The 13,949-nt window shown below is 39.7% G+C and overlaps 1 long non-coding RNA gene across 1 annotated transcript; it reads left to right on the top strand.

The window, feature by feature from the left end:
- The first annotated feature begins 2,908 nt into the window (after window positions 1-2,908).
- LOC311525103 lies at window positions 2,909-12,453 on the top strand. The gene is made up of 5 exons (XR_014712681.1): window positions 2,909-2,982; window positions 7,490-7,633; window positions 8,690-8,845; window positions 10,542-10,637; window positions 11,529-12,453. It is a non-coding gene; the product is annotated as an uncharacterized lncRNA (long non-coding RNA).
- The last annotated feature ends 1,496 nt before the right edge of the window (window positions 12,454-13,949 follow it).

The following is a 13,949-nucleotide window of genomic DNA, read 5'->3' as shown; positions in this document are numbered from 1 at the left end:
TTCCATTCGTAGCTACACCACTGGATTACTGTGACTGCAGAGACGTGAGTCGAGCTGATTAATAGCTGTGTAACTAATCATGTAACATGCCCCTCAAATTCCAAAAATAGAACTTAATAAACATCACATAAACATGCATCCGATTAAAGTACTCTTTTTAATTCTGAGTGTTCTAGTTTACAATAAACAAGGGTTCTGTGTCTATCTTCATACATAAATATTTATGGCAGGGTTGGTGGCTACTGGTTAAATGTCAAAGTTTGTTATTCTCAGCATTTCTAGACCTAATCGACCATAGATCTGCATGTGTTTTTAATACATGATGGCTTTCTACTGCTGGAAGATTTTGGACTAAGGTCAACTGTCTGAAATGCTTCTAGAAAAAAAGAAAACTTTGAACAGCTTCGTGTTTAGCTAGTTCCAAAATGGATGATAACGAGAGGTAATTCTGACAAAGATTCCTGAGAGCGGATACAGTGCATGCAAAAATAATGCTGGGAATAATTTCAGATAATCTTGTGGCTAGTCCCTCTGATGGAGACACAGAGAAATAGATATACACATGCCTTCCTGCTGATTTTAAAAGTTTGATTCAGATGCTACCAAAAGAGAGTGTGCAGAAATGTATTGCATTTTATCCGTCATAAAAACAATCGAGTGAAAAATACAAAAAACACTGTTACCCTCTGCCTGACTCTATAGGAGTCTCACTCTGCAAAGGCTAAAGGGGAAGTTTTCAAAGGCACAAAGAGCACTGTCAGTAGGAATTAGATACCTAACTTCCATTTGTGCCTTTGGAAATCTCCTCCTTTAATATGTGAGGCTACTCATGTGCATAGAGTTACTCGTGTAAATCTTTGCAGGATTTGGCCATTTAAATTATAAACTGTTTTGATCAAGGAATGTGTCCACGTGTTTCTTTTGTAACACTGTCCTATGAAGAACTAGTAATTATCCTTGTAAAAAATCTTATAAGACAACCTTATGTCACAAGGTTTTCTGCCCGTTATCTAGACCACAGAGCTTCATATAAACTTTAATATTTATATGAACTGAGTCACCCGGATTTTGATGCTATTATAGTGTCTCTTCCCTTCCGCACCCCGTGAAAAGCCCACCTATACAGACGGCACTCAGACATGCAAATACATACAAAGCTCTCATCAGCTGGAGAATAGCTTGTTCCTATGGGTTTGATCCTAGGCATTCTGTGCATGACCCTACAGAATGGGATAAAATGTACTATCGTATGTCTGTGCTCTTGGAGTCATTAAGAGAATCACTTCAGAGGCTTTGGAGTCAGACACAATCAATGGCACTGAGCAGTGTGAGGGTGGGCCTCCATGTTGAAATCCTGGCCTCATCAAAGTCCTTGGGAGTTTTGCCATTGGTTTCAGTGAAGTCAGATTTTACCTATATTTTTGTGTAATGACAAAGTCAAGCAGCCATCATCACACTTTCTAAGTTATGTTCAGTTAGAAAGATGCTGCAAGAGCAGAAAGATCAGAAAATTCCATGTTTCCCATGAAAGAAAATTGTAATTGAATTTTGAACAATTTTAAGTTGATAATCCATGATTATGAAATATATTCATTAGCAAAGATATGAAGTCATCTGATTTTCTAAGTAGCAGATTTTTGGAATTTTAATCTGAAGCAGATTTTCAAACTTTGGAAACAGGAAAATATACCCATTCTGGGCAAGAACCACTGGGAGGGGATTGGGGAGGGCAAACCGCAAGCAGTTTCCTTCTCATCCAGGCCTTTTATTTACAATTGGATTCAGATGCCCTGTGTTCAAACTGCAAATGGTTCTGTATTTGGGTTCTCTTGTTATGCTCAATGTCATTACTGCCAGTTAGAATCCCTCTAGGACCAAAAGATAAAGCTGAGCAGAAGTGCAGACAGCAAACAAAACATTCAATTTTTTTCTAAGTAGAAAAATTACAGCTTTAGTATTGTTAACCCTCTTTTGGCATTTTGAGAGCATAATAATCACAATTAATAGAATTAATGACTAGCTTTTTAAACTAGGGATTTGAATCCAAGAACTTCTCAGGTAAACACTCTGCTTTTAGCTTTTAACCTTTCATTTGTGAAAAATGCCTTGCCCAGAATGACAGAAATATTAATACTAAATATTAAATATTAATATTAAATTAATAGGTCAAAAACATGATTTGATATCACAATCAGAAGATGACATAAAATGGCTGCTTATGTTATAATGCATAACATGAGCCTGCTCCCATTAATGTCAAAAGCAAAACCTGCACCGAGTTCCAGAGGAACAGGGTTGGGCCTATGATTTTTACTCCCACCCAATATGTCCAATATCAGACCAAAATTACAAGAATTTTATCTCGCAGGCTATTCACATTGCTTCGATCTTCAGAACACTCTCCTCTGTACAGTGATACTTGAGTTACTTGCACAGTTTGGCACATCCTTGTTCCTTCTTTTAGCTTGAGAGCACACAGACACAGTCCTGTCATGAGCAGAATGCAACAGGTAATAAATTATGCTGAGCATGGAAACAAATTTCCACAGCTTTCCATAACTTGTTTGGACTTGTTCATATTGCCCTTGGCTTCTTTAGCACATTGTCACAAGAGCCAAATTCCTATGGAGTCTTACAAGCAACTGCCACAGAAATGAGAGTTTCATGACAGAAGAAATTAACAGCAACTGAGAGTAGGAGTAACTCATGATGTATGAAGAAAAGGAGGACTTGTGGCACCTTAGAGACTAACCAATTTATTTGAGCATAAGCTTTCGTGAGCTACAGCTCACTTCATGCCATTTTGATTTGTTTGTTTTGCTGCTTGCTCATTGACCAGAGGTATCCTTGACAACAAATGGAAAACCAGTCACAGTATTATCATCCTAGGACTTCAGTGAGGATCAGGGTCACATTGTACTAGGTGCTGCATAAACACATAGACACATTCTCTTCCCAGAAGATCTTTCAATCTTGTTTAAGGTAAGAAACTGATGGAGGGTGGGGAAAAGGGATACAGCATCCAAACAAAGTGGTTGGGGCAACACATGGCTTCTTAGCTTCAGATCTTTTAAAAACCTCTTTATATAGGCAGTGATGAGCTGCCAAAATCTGAAGAACCGGTTCCTTCAGTTGCTCCGGGTTTTTGGCGGCAGGTCCTTCACTAGCTCCGGGTCTTTGGTGGCACTGAAGTACCTGCTGCTGAAGTGCCGCCGAAGAGCCGGGGCGAGTGAAGGGCCCGCCACCAAAGACCCGAAGCGCCGCTGCGTGAGTGAAAATTAAAAAGGGATTCTCAGCCAAGGGAGCCTCCCCAGCCAGGAGTTCAGGAGGGCCGGACAGGATGGTTCTGTGGGCCGGATGTGGCCTGCGGGCCAGAGTTTGCCTACCCCTTTAACAACTGGTTCTAAACTGGCTTCAAAATTTAACAACCGGTTTGCGCGAACCGGCTCCAGCTCACCACTGTATATAGGGTTTTTATTTATTTATATATATATATATATATATATATAATTACAAAAGGTAGTTCCAGGGTTGCTTTTTGGGACTGAGATTTCAGGTTTGAATGAGGAGAGAAAGGAAGGATGGTGGGTAAAGGGAATCTGAAGAGGAAGGAAATATAAAGGAGGCAGGGGACAGAGAAGAAAAGGAAAGAGAAAAATTATGGAGTGAGATTGGGCAGCTGAAAAGTTGCAGTGACAGGAGAGGGTTGGAATGAAGAGGGACCAACCATCAGTGGTAAATTTCTTTTGTATCTGATGTATTCAGCTGTATAACAGTCACAGGAAGGAAGTGGTTGCAGCCCCAGCTTTTGGAATGCTTAAAACCAGACTGGACAAAACGCTCGAAAATAACTGTGAAGGCCTACCCTTGAAGTGACGGGTCAGGGAGAGGTGATTCAGCTCTGTCAAGTGTGCAGACTCTTGACTGTAAAGTAGGAGGAAGATGATCAGATCAGTTATTAGAGCTGGTTGGAACACGTGTGTGTGTGTGTAGTGGGGAGGAGCAGGGTTCTGCAGAAAATTTGGACATTTTGATGAAAAATTAAAAAACCCAAAATGTGTAATTTCAGAGATACTGCTGCAGTGCCTCCTAGAAGTTGTAGTTTGGATTCCTCATGCGTCCATTCTCATCTCCATCTCCCATGATGCACTAGTGTCTCCCCTCTTGGTGCATCATGGGAATTCCATAGCTGCAATACATCAAAGGAGATGAAGTGTGGCTGGGGAACTTAGCCCAAAGGGGAAAATGGGGACACTAGGCAGCTGAACTACAATTCCCATGAAGCACCACGGCAGTATATCTGAATTGAAATATTTCAGGTTTTGGCTGAAATATTTTGTTTTTTGGGTGTTCGGTTAAAAATTTTCTGTGGAAAGTAGAAACTTGTTCAATGTTGAACACCCAATTTTCCATCAAAAACAATTTTGATGAAAAATTTTCAACCTAGCAGTTACCCATAAACATAGTAATAATAAAATATATAAAATAATATAATAAGTCTATATAGCCTAGTGCAAACTTGCTAATTAGCAAAGGGGAATATAAACCTTCAGGATCAAAGCAGCTGTTGTTGTGAGTGGAATCAGGAGCAAAATACGGTGTTAGGAGAAAGGGGGTATGCAAGAATGAGAATAAAAATGGAAAGAAAACCATGCACAATATTTTGTTCTCTTTTATTTTAAAAAATCCTCAATGCCATCACATTAATTTTAAGAGGTATTAATTTTCTTTATATGGTCCCAACAATATAAATATTTAATGGTGTTAGATTACAGAGTTACAGAGCAGTAACAGTAGATTATCTCCAACCAATAGGATTTGAATTGGCCAGGTTCTTTGCATTTTTTTAGATAACTGCTACTGTGAAATGAATATCTTTTCACATGGCATGCATTTAAAAAATCTGTCTGTATTTCTTTCTAGGTCTTTCTCAGTGCACGGAAAGCGTAACTGCCTTTCTTACTCCCAGGGTTTCTGTCAGTATTTTAAAGTGATATGTTATGACAAACAGGATAATAGCTCCAGGTTATGTGGGTCGACAGCATTTAGACTTCTGATTATCACTACTGTTTAGTAGCTACGGCAAACAATTGCATTGTTTGAAAAAGTGCAGATCTTTTTGGATATGAATTATCTTTGTAAACATGTTAAGGGATGATTGTTTTATTATACAATATATAGACCTTTCCTTTCTCCATTACATCCACTCTCAAGTAAGACGAGAGGAAAATATGGGATGTAGCATAGCAGTGAAACCTGAGGCCAAAATTTTCCAATTTGGATGTATAAAGTTAAAACCAATGGGAGTTGTGGGTGCTAAGTGCCTCTGAAAATTTAGATACCTAACTATGGATTTAGTCACCCAACCTCAAAACCCCCAGTTGGAAAATCTTGGCCTTAAGTTTATATTTACAACAAGTGAAATATCATGTGGTAAAGTTTTTGGAACAGACCCCTGTGGAGGTCAAGGAGATCTGACCTTTATGTGGGGATGAGGGGTATTCCGAAGCATGCATGCTGCAGAAAAGGTAATATAGCCCAGGTTGAATTCTCCACCGGTAACTGAGGTTCCTCTGCACATAGCGTCTGTGTCTCCCACTCCCTTCCAACACTGACATATACATAGGGCCTTCCATAGGTAAATGAATGAGAATGGTAGTGCTACCAAGACAAGGGGATAGAGGGCCAGCCACCTTGACTGATGCATCTTTTGCCACTTCTACCTGGGCCTGATTTTCCTTGGTCGTGCACCTCATACAGTCGTTTACACCTGTGCAGAGCCGCTGAAGAAATTCCTTTTCCTAATTGAGTAGAAATCTACAAAATTCATTGTATACAGTTCCATGCCCACCCATCTGTGATATATAACAAGCATATCAACACTACAGGGATCCAGGAGGAATATTCCACACTTATGTAACAGCATTACCCAGTTGGGTAGATCTTTTCCCCACTTCTTCTGCACCATAAGCTTATTGACTGCTGCTGAAGCCAGGATATCAAGTATGACAAACCCTATTTTCCTATGTATTTTAAATTCAGCTTTCATTCCTCTTGGAATACCAAACAGAATAATGGGAAAAAAACAAACTGTGGTACCCACAGGAGCCATTTAATCCAACAGAACCAAAGAATGCCTCATCTGCTGCTTTTGGAAAGAACAATTTGACTCAGTTAATCAAATATAGTGGCAGAAGACCTTGCTCTAATGGGAAGCTAACAAGCACCTAGGGTAATAATTAATTAGCAGATAAAGAAATAAAACATGAAAAGCCTTGCAAGCAGAACAGGAAAGAAGAAATGACCTGAATTAGTAACTTGAATTAACTCCAAAGTTAATAGAACCAACCCACAAAGGGTAACTATTTGCACTAATTTTAAATTGATTTAATCAAATTGTTTTGCTAAGTATGACAGTTCAAATGATGTCAGAAATCTTCAGTGTCCTAGACCTGCCTTTTAAATTCCTCTCCACTTTAGGAGCAAGCGCTGCAAATGTCAGAGAAGCTTAAAATATTCGTTATGAAAATTCATCATTCCAGTACAGAAATATTCATGGTGATTTTCTTGGTCAGTTTCACCAGGGCTTTGGGTAATTGCCAACTGCATTATGCCACAAACTGCAATGAGTCAGTACATATAGATGAGTCAAAGTGAAATGTACAGGACTGTATATTTTCCTCCACCTTCAATTGAAAGCATGATTTGAAAATTTTATGTTGTTGGGTTCAAAACCTGTGTTGTCCCATGTGACATTTGATGCTGTATATTATATACGTGACTCAACAGCACTAGTGAGTCTCACACACACATTGAGGTTTCACCTATACTTCCTTATTCTGTATTGAGCCAAAATGGGCCAGAACCTCCACTTCTGTAAATCAGTGCAGGTCCATTGGCTTCAGTGGTGCTGCTCCAGTTTTCAGCAGTTGAGGATATGACCCAAAATGTTGAATCCTCTACTCTAAATTTTACTATTTTCTTTATCCTCTTTTCTAACTGATTAAATCAAAATATGTTTTCTAAGTTGTTAGGTCTTTCTTTGCAGATGCATTTAAAAGATCATATTGTATTCATCATTGCAATGTCTTTAGCCGAAAAACTTGAATGAAGGCTGACCTGGATCTTTTAGTCAAATATCATATTTAGAAAGACCAATTTACTGGTCATTTCAGATTGCTTCAGGTTGGTGTCTGGTATAAATTTTCAGCTTGGATGGACTTTTAATTTTTTTTAATTAAAAAGTAGCTAGTACTATGTTTGAGATGTAATCTAAATACTCTGCAGAAAAGTGTAGTCTAAGCCTGTCTCAACTGACAAATGTAGCTACACATTTGATTAATTAAAATACAAGTGTACAGGGACTAACTATGCTCTCAGTCCGTTTCATTCATTACGATCTGCTTGTAGGCCCCAGACCAGCTGTTTGCATCAGAATGGAAAGATAGACACCAAACATTCCAACTCACTCTTCTTTTCTGTCCTTCAGACCATGAATATCCACGGAGGCATTGCTGCTGACCCTTGCTTTGCCCAGATGGCCTTCCTCAAAAGAGAGAGACAGTTGGTGACATTGCATGAATATAACTCAGCTGCATCTAATGAGAGAATTCAGAAAACAGCTAGAGCATGAGTAGGTCAAATAGGTCACAAAACCTATCCCGTGTTAACAGCTCCCAAGCTTTTGTGCTTGCTCCATGCACGCCTATTTCACATTACATGATGTTGCTTCTAGTCTTCACATAGTAAAACATCAAGATGAGATATTAACATGATGATCCCTGGCCCTCATATAGCTCTTTTCATCAGCAGCTGCATTCACTGTAGCACTGAAGTCAATGGCACTCCGATTTAGTCCAGCTGAGGATGTGGTCCATTTTCCAATAAAACATTAAAATGCATTGCAGCGTTCATTCCTCTAATTTTACTGAATGAGTAGCTGTTATACCAAAATACACTTAACCAAATGGCTTGCATGGATGTAAACACTAATAAATCCCCTCGGAGAAATTCATACAAGGGATGGATTCTGTTGGACGGATTCAGTTACATCCGTATTCTCTGCAGGTTGAGATACATTTGATGGTTTTGGTTGTTTTTAAAGGACAATTCAAAATAATTTTATTGGAAAGGACATCTTAAGTTAAAAAGACGTTTCTCTCTTTGGGGAGTATGATCATTATTGCACTCTGTAGTAATTTGACATGGGAAGGTTAATAAATAATAGATACTTAGAAGGGGATTTTTTGGAGAAGTATTCTGATGTATTCATCCTTCAGAATGTTCCTAGTTTTGGACACATGCAGAACACAGGTATTAGTTTTCCCCTTTCTGCCTCATATCTGCATTTGGCCTTTCTCTACGTTCCCCTTGTTATTGAAGTTGGCAGTAACTTTTTGTTTTTTAAGATTGCCCTAAAGCCAATTGCAAAACTCTCATTGAAAGCAAGACATGTTCAACAAAAATGCCAAAATATAGTTTAATGGAAATAACTTTGAGAAAGAAGAGCCAGCCTAAAAGAGAGATGGAGAAGAGGAAGAGATGAATCTGGGGAAAATGTGGGAGACAAATAGATGTAAAGATTAACAATTTTCAGTAATTTAAGAATAAAAATGTTAAAAACCCTTCATCTGAAGTCAGGTTGCTTTAGAACCTCAGCTGTTCTGTTTAATTTTTTTTCTCCTAACAGGCTGGGAAAGTTCAGAGTACAGCTGCAGACCCAGCCGGCTGTAGTATCAAAAGCAAATCAGAATCCAAATATAAAGCTTTGATTGCAAGTTCAAAAATACAAATTCTTAAGAGGTTTGACCAGCTTTAAAATTGGGACCCTTTTCCGTTTACTCCAGTAAGTACAAAGTTATTGCACAGCTGCTGAAGTGTAACTTTTCTTGCAGATACAGTGAATGGAAGCTTTTAAAAAAATAAAATTATACTTAATTTTATTTTGGGAAGAGACAGAAACCTCCAAAAATCCCATATCCCTGGAGGCTGGCATGGTAGTCGAATAGCCAACGCATTGTGTTCCATGTGAATGATCCATGAATAGGTTTTAAGTTCTCAAGGTTCTGCAATGCTCTCTGTCCATGGGTGAAAGGAACATCTTGTGTTACTTGAATGGCCTTACTCAGTCAGGCTCAGTAGTGGTATTAACAAGCTTTGAAGGCAGTGGTGTCCGGTGCCCACTTGATGGATTTGTGCATGCAAATACAGGGGCACTTGCAAATTTGCACTCAGCTTCTTTCTTTTCCTCATCTGTGTACTTATATTGCCTCCATCAACATAATGTCTGACACCTCCCAGGTATTTATCCTCACAGTACCCCTGTGAGGGAGGGAATTATTATCATTCCTAATTTACGTACAGGGAACAAAGGCGCAGAGAAACTAAATGATTTGCCCAAGGTCCCACAGGCAGTCTGTGCCAGGAAGGGAGCTCATGCCATTGAACTCCGGGGTTCCCAGTCCACTGCCTCAACTGCAAGACTATCCTTCCTCGCCTCTGAATGTAATCTGTGCTTGGTGAGAAGAGCCATAGACAATTTTTATTCTGGTCATTTGCTCCTTCACACAGCATGAGGGTGTGTATTACAGATGTTAAAACACAGCTGTTTACTCCTCTTCCTAGTAAGTCATCTGAGTTTTCCCATGGTAGTTTATTGAAATTCTAATGTCTGCTGGCAAAATTTTATAACTTTTATTAACATAATTAGTCATGGTGCCTGAGAAAATAAATGAAACACTCAAGCAAAAGGCAGACATCTTAGTTGTGGGTTCATTGTTGTCACCTTCACAGCTAGCATGTTGTTTTAGCCTTCATATTTAAAAATTAGACTTTTCTAATGGGATGTGGCAGTGAAACCAACAAGTTCTCATTTAGCACCAAACCTTCATTCTTAGATCAAGATTCATCCCAGTATTAAAAGGAAGTTGATATAAAACTTTTACGGGCTGATGCAACTTGCACTGAAGTCAACGGGAGCTAAATATTAAAATGTACTGTCATTTTCACACAGACTTCAAGACAATGAGTGAAACGTTAGTGCAGAGAGGAGTCAATGCTAATTCGATAGCAGTTCTTCACTATATCAGCACCTTCCAGCTTCTAGGCTGCGAGAGGATGGGGGAGGACTGTAAAAATAGGGAGATCAAGAAGCTCAGAGCTGTGCGGAGAATTTAGTGTGAAGGAAAAGGGTGAAGTAACATTTCTTCAGTGATGTTTTGCAGTTGATATTCCAATTCACTGTAAAAGAGTTAACTGTAAAAAATTATGTCCGGCAGCATGGCCCTAACTCAGACATCCGGGATGCAGACTTGTCTCTCTTGCTTTCTGTGATAGGATGAAAAGGCTTTAGATTTTGATCCCATTTCTTTATTTCTTGTTCATGTATTGTGAAAGGGACAAGGACTTATTAGAAGGGATGGGGCTGAACCAAAATGTCACAACTTGAACATGCCTCAGTTTGGGGGACATTTATGCCTAGATTTGACACTTGTGGATCTGTGGCCATTTCTATCGGTGACTCTGCAACTTTTCTTTTTTAGGTGACACGATGGCCCAAATATTTTTGTAAATCTGCAGAAGTTCCCTAGAAGATTGACTTTTTCCCTCTGAAAACTCTCCTGGTAAAAAGCAATAAGGTCGACTATTTCTTTATAATAGTTTCAATTAATTTGGGGGAGTTGGGGCATGTAATTATCTTCTATGTGTCCTTATTTTATTTAAACAAAGCCAACAGTACATCAGCAATGGTAGAAGCTATTTACAGCTTTTACATTTGGCCGTTGGGTCAGTGAAAATGGAACCTGAAATAGAACTGGTAAGAAATTTTTTTTAACAAAATGTTTTTTCACCAGAACCATATTTCAATTGGGAAGGTCTCTCAGATCCAGAATGGAATTTCTGGTCAAAATCAGATGAAGACAGAGCCCTGCCAAAGAAGCCAATAACACAGGGTTAGGGAACTCACCTAGGATGTAGGAGACCCAGATTTAAGCCCCTGCTCTGTCTGATTTGGATCAATGACTTAAACCTAGGTCCTGAAATCCTCCGTGAGTGCCCTAACAAATGCCAAAGCCTTGGGGAAAAAAATTTGTAAACCAGAGTTCTTGCCTCCCAAAGAGCCCTGGTCCAAAGTTTTATTCCTTCTATTGTTACCACATATTCAACATTTGCACAACTGCTAAAATAAACCACTCCCAAATATATGTGGGTATGTTGTTTCCTGTCTTGGTATATTCGTGGTTTGTGCTTTGCTCTATTACATAACACAGTATAGTGGTTCAGCAGTAATTCCACTTCTTCGCCTTCTGTGCATTGCCAGAAGGGACAAGAGTATGAAGCCGGCAGAGGGCCAGACATTGGTAATTGGTCAAGGAAATTAGCATTGGTCCCACTGCTGGGGGAAGAAAGACATTGGATGTCCCAAGATTCTTGGGCTGCAGTCCTGGCCCCACTCAAATCAATGAGAGATTGCCATGGACTTCAGTAAGCCAGGATTTCACCCATGGTATTCTGCTGTTTTCTTGCAGACCCTCAGACTCTGCCCATTTGCCATGACAGGATTTCTAGCTCTGATGGTCCACCGTGGTCCTATGGAGCAAGGTACATATGGCACAAGAGCAGCTCATCAAAGTGCGAAGAGTTGGCAGCACAAGGTTCCCCTTGAAGAATTTTTATGTGGCAGGGGCCTGAGGCTGGGAATTTCAAAATCACCTGTAGGAGTTAGGATTCCAGTACTCATTAACTTTAAGTCTGAGTTGGGCACCTAACTCCCTTAGGTGCCTTGGCCAATCTCAGCCTAGATCATTAAGGCCAATGGTCTCCTACTTGCCTGCTATTAGAGATTTAATTTTTTTAAGACGCAGAACTAAACTGAGGAGCAAATCAAATTCAGTGGCTCTATGAACCCTTGCTGGCACAGGTGTATGCAAGTGTATCAAGGGGCTGATGAACCCAGCCCCCAGGGGAGGGTCGGCAGTAATTACACCTCTGCCTTTCCACAGAGGTTCCAATAAGGGGCAGTGGCCCAGCGGCAGAAGCTGCTCAAATGCATCTGTGCTCAGTCAGTACAACTCTCTGTAGCCATGTCCAATCTTCTGCCCCGGCCAGCACCACCCACTTTTTGTGGTGTCTTTGGCTGGCTGTGAGCCCCTTTGTTATGGTGGGCATCTTGCTCTGTCACTATATCCCTCTGGCTGGACTTTCCATGGCTAGAGACTTTGTGTCAAATCAGTGGAGATCATAGAGTGAATTAGACCCAATGGACCAAAACCGTGGTTGAGTGTAAAGCGGTATAGTAGCTCCATTGGCTGCAGAAGTGCTAACATCACTTTATAGCAGCTTATGTTACTATGTTTCTAGATTAGTTCTCCAATCTTAAAGTTCTCCAGCTCTTGAAATTTTATTGTCAGGCTCATGATGCTTGGTGTTTTTCTTAAAGCCCCAGCTTTTGGAGTCAGGTGATCATATAAGAAGCTCAGCTTTCTTTCTTTTCTTTTTTTTAAAGTAAATTTCTAGCTTCATGGTGATGGAGAAAAGCTTGAAAACATGACCCCCTATAGCTTCAAATACTGCTTCATTTATTATTTTTAATAAATATTAACTCTCATAATTTTAAGTCAAATTAATGATTTTGAGGGTCTGATTAATGATTTTTGAATGCTCAGGGCTTGCAATATTGGTTTAATGACACTTTTTATGCACCTTCAGAACTTCCCTAACACTTTATTGTAAGTCTGTGTTAGTTTAGTGCCTTTGGCAAATCAATAGAAAAAATAAATGCCAAAGGGGTTTGTTAAGAAAATTTCAAATAGCTCCACTGTGACCTGCAGGACGTTTGCCTGCTTAATAAGAACAACGACTAATTTAACTCATGCTAGTGATTTAAACTTTAGCAGCTCAACTAGGAATGTAATTACATTATTTCCTTTTTAAAGGTTGCTATCCACTTAGAAACAGGACAAGTTTGTGTTTATAGTTTTCTTTCCAATGACATTTCATAGAATAGACAACCAGGAACAACTCCTTTTCACAGAAATACTGGAATTCATTTGGCGCAACTCCCAAAAGAGTCAGTGGTATTACTCTGGATTTGCATCAGAGTGTCTGAGCACAGAATTTGGCTAATAATCTGTAACAGATATATTTCAATCTAAAATTTCTGTGTGGGCTAATAGAATATTATTCTACAGGCTGGGAAATAATGACAAGTACGCTAAAGCTGAGATGAGCAATAAATCGGCACCACATTGAACTTAATAGGTGACTGATACACCACTAGCAGCATTTTGAAAGTTGTTGTTGTTTTGGGGGGGGGGTGGTGGGCACGGAGAGTTGTGCTCAGCAGAACTAGGAGGGTGGTGAAGCACTGGAATGGGTTACCTAGAGAGGTGGTGGAATCTCCATCCTTAGAGCTTTTTAAGGCCCAGCTTGACAAAGCCCTGGCTGGGATGATTTAGTTGGGGTTGGTCCTGCTTTGAGCAGGGAGTTGGACTGGATGACCTCCTGAGGTCTCTTCCAACCTTAATCTTCTATGATTCTATGAAGTACCTCTTCTCTTCTATCAGTTAGGTGAGCGGTCAGCAAATCTGGCTGTCAAACCAAACAAATCGCAAACTCACTTTGGAAATTCTCTCTCCTGACGAGGGAAGGGCCTGAACTGCAAAGATCATCTCCAGATCTGAGCTTCTCTAAAGTTTCATGGGTGTTCGACTAAACCCCACAGTCCAATTAGTGGTGGAGATACACAGGCCTGCTGCAGAGCTTGGATCTAAACCTGGATCCAAGCTTCACTAACTTTTATAGGATTGTTCAAATACAATATTTTAGTTCAGGTTTGGAGCTGAAAATAGCAATACATTGATAATGCTAAAGTATTAATGGTAAGACCCAACGATAGCTAGACAAATTCAGACTGGAGGTAAGGTGTAAATTTTGAACAGTGAGGGTTA

The sequence above is a fragment of the Lepidochelys olivacea genome (assembly GCF_965140295.1).
Source record: "Lepidochelys olivacea isolate rLepOli2 genome assembly, chromosome: 8".
Classification (NCBI taxonomy): Eukaryota; Metazoa; Chordata; order Testudines; family Cheloniidae; genus Lepidochelys; species Lepidochelys olivacea.
Note: the sequence above shows the minus strand (reverse complement) of the source record. Positions and strands in the feature narration are given on the sequence as shown.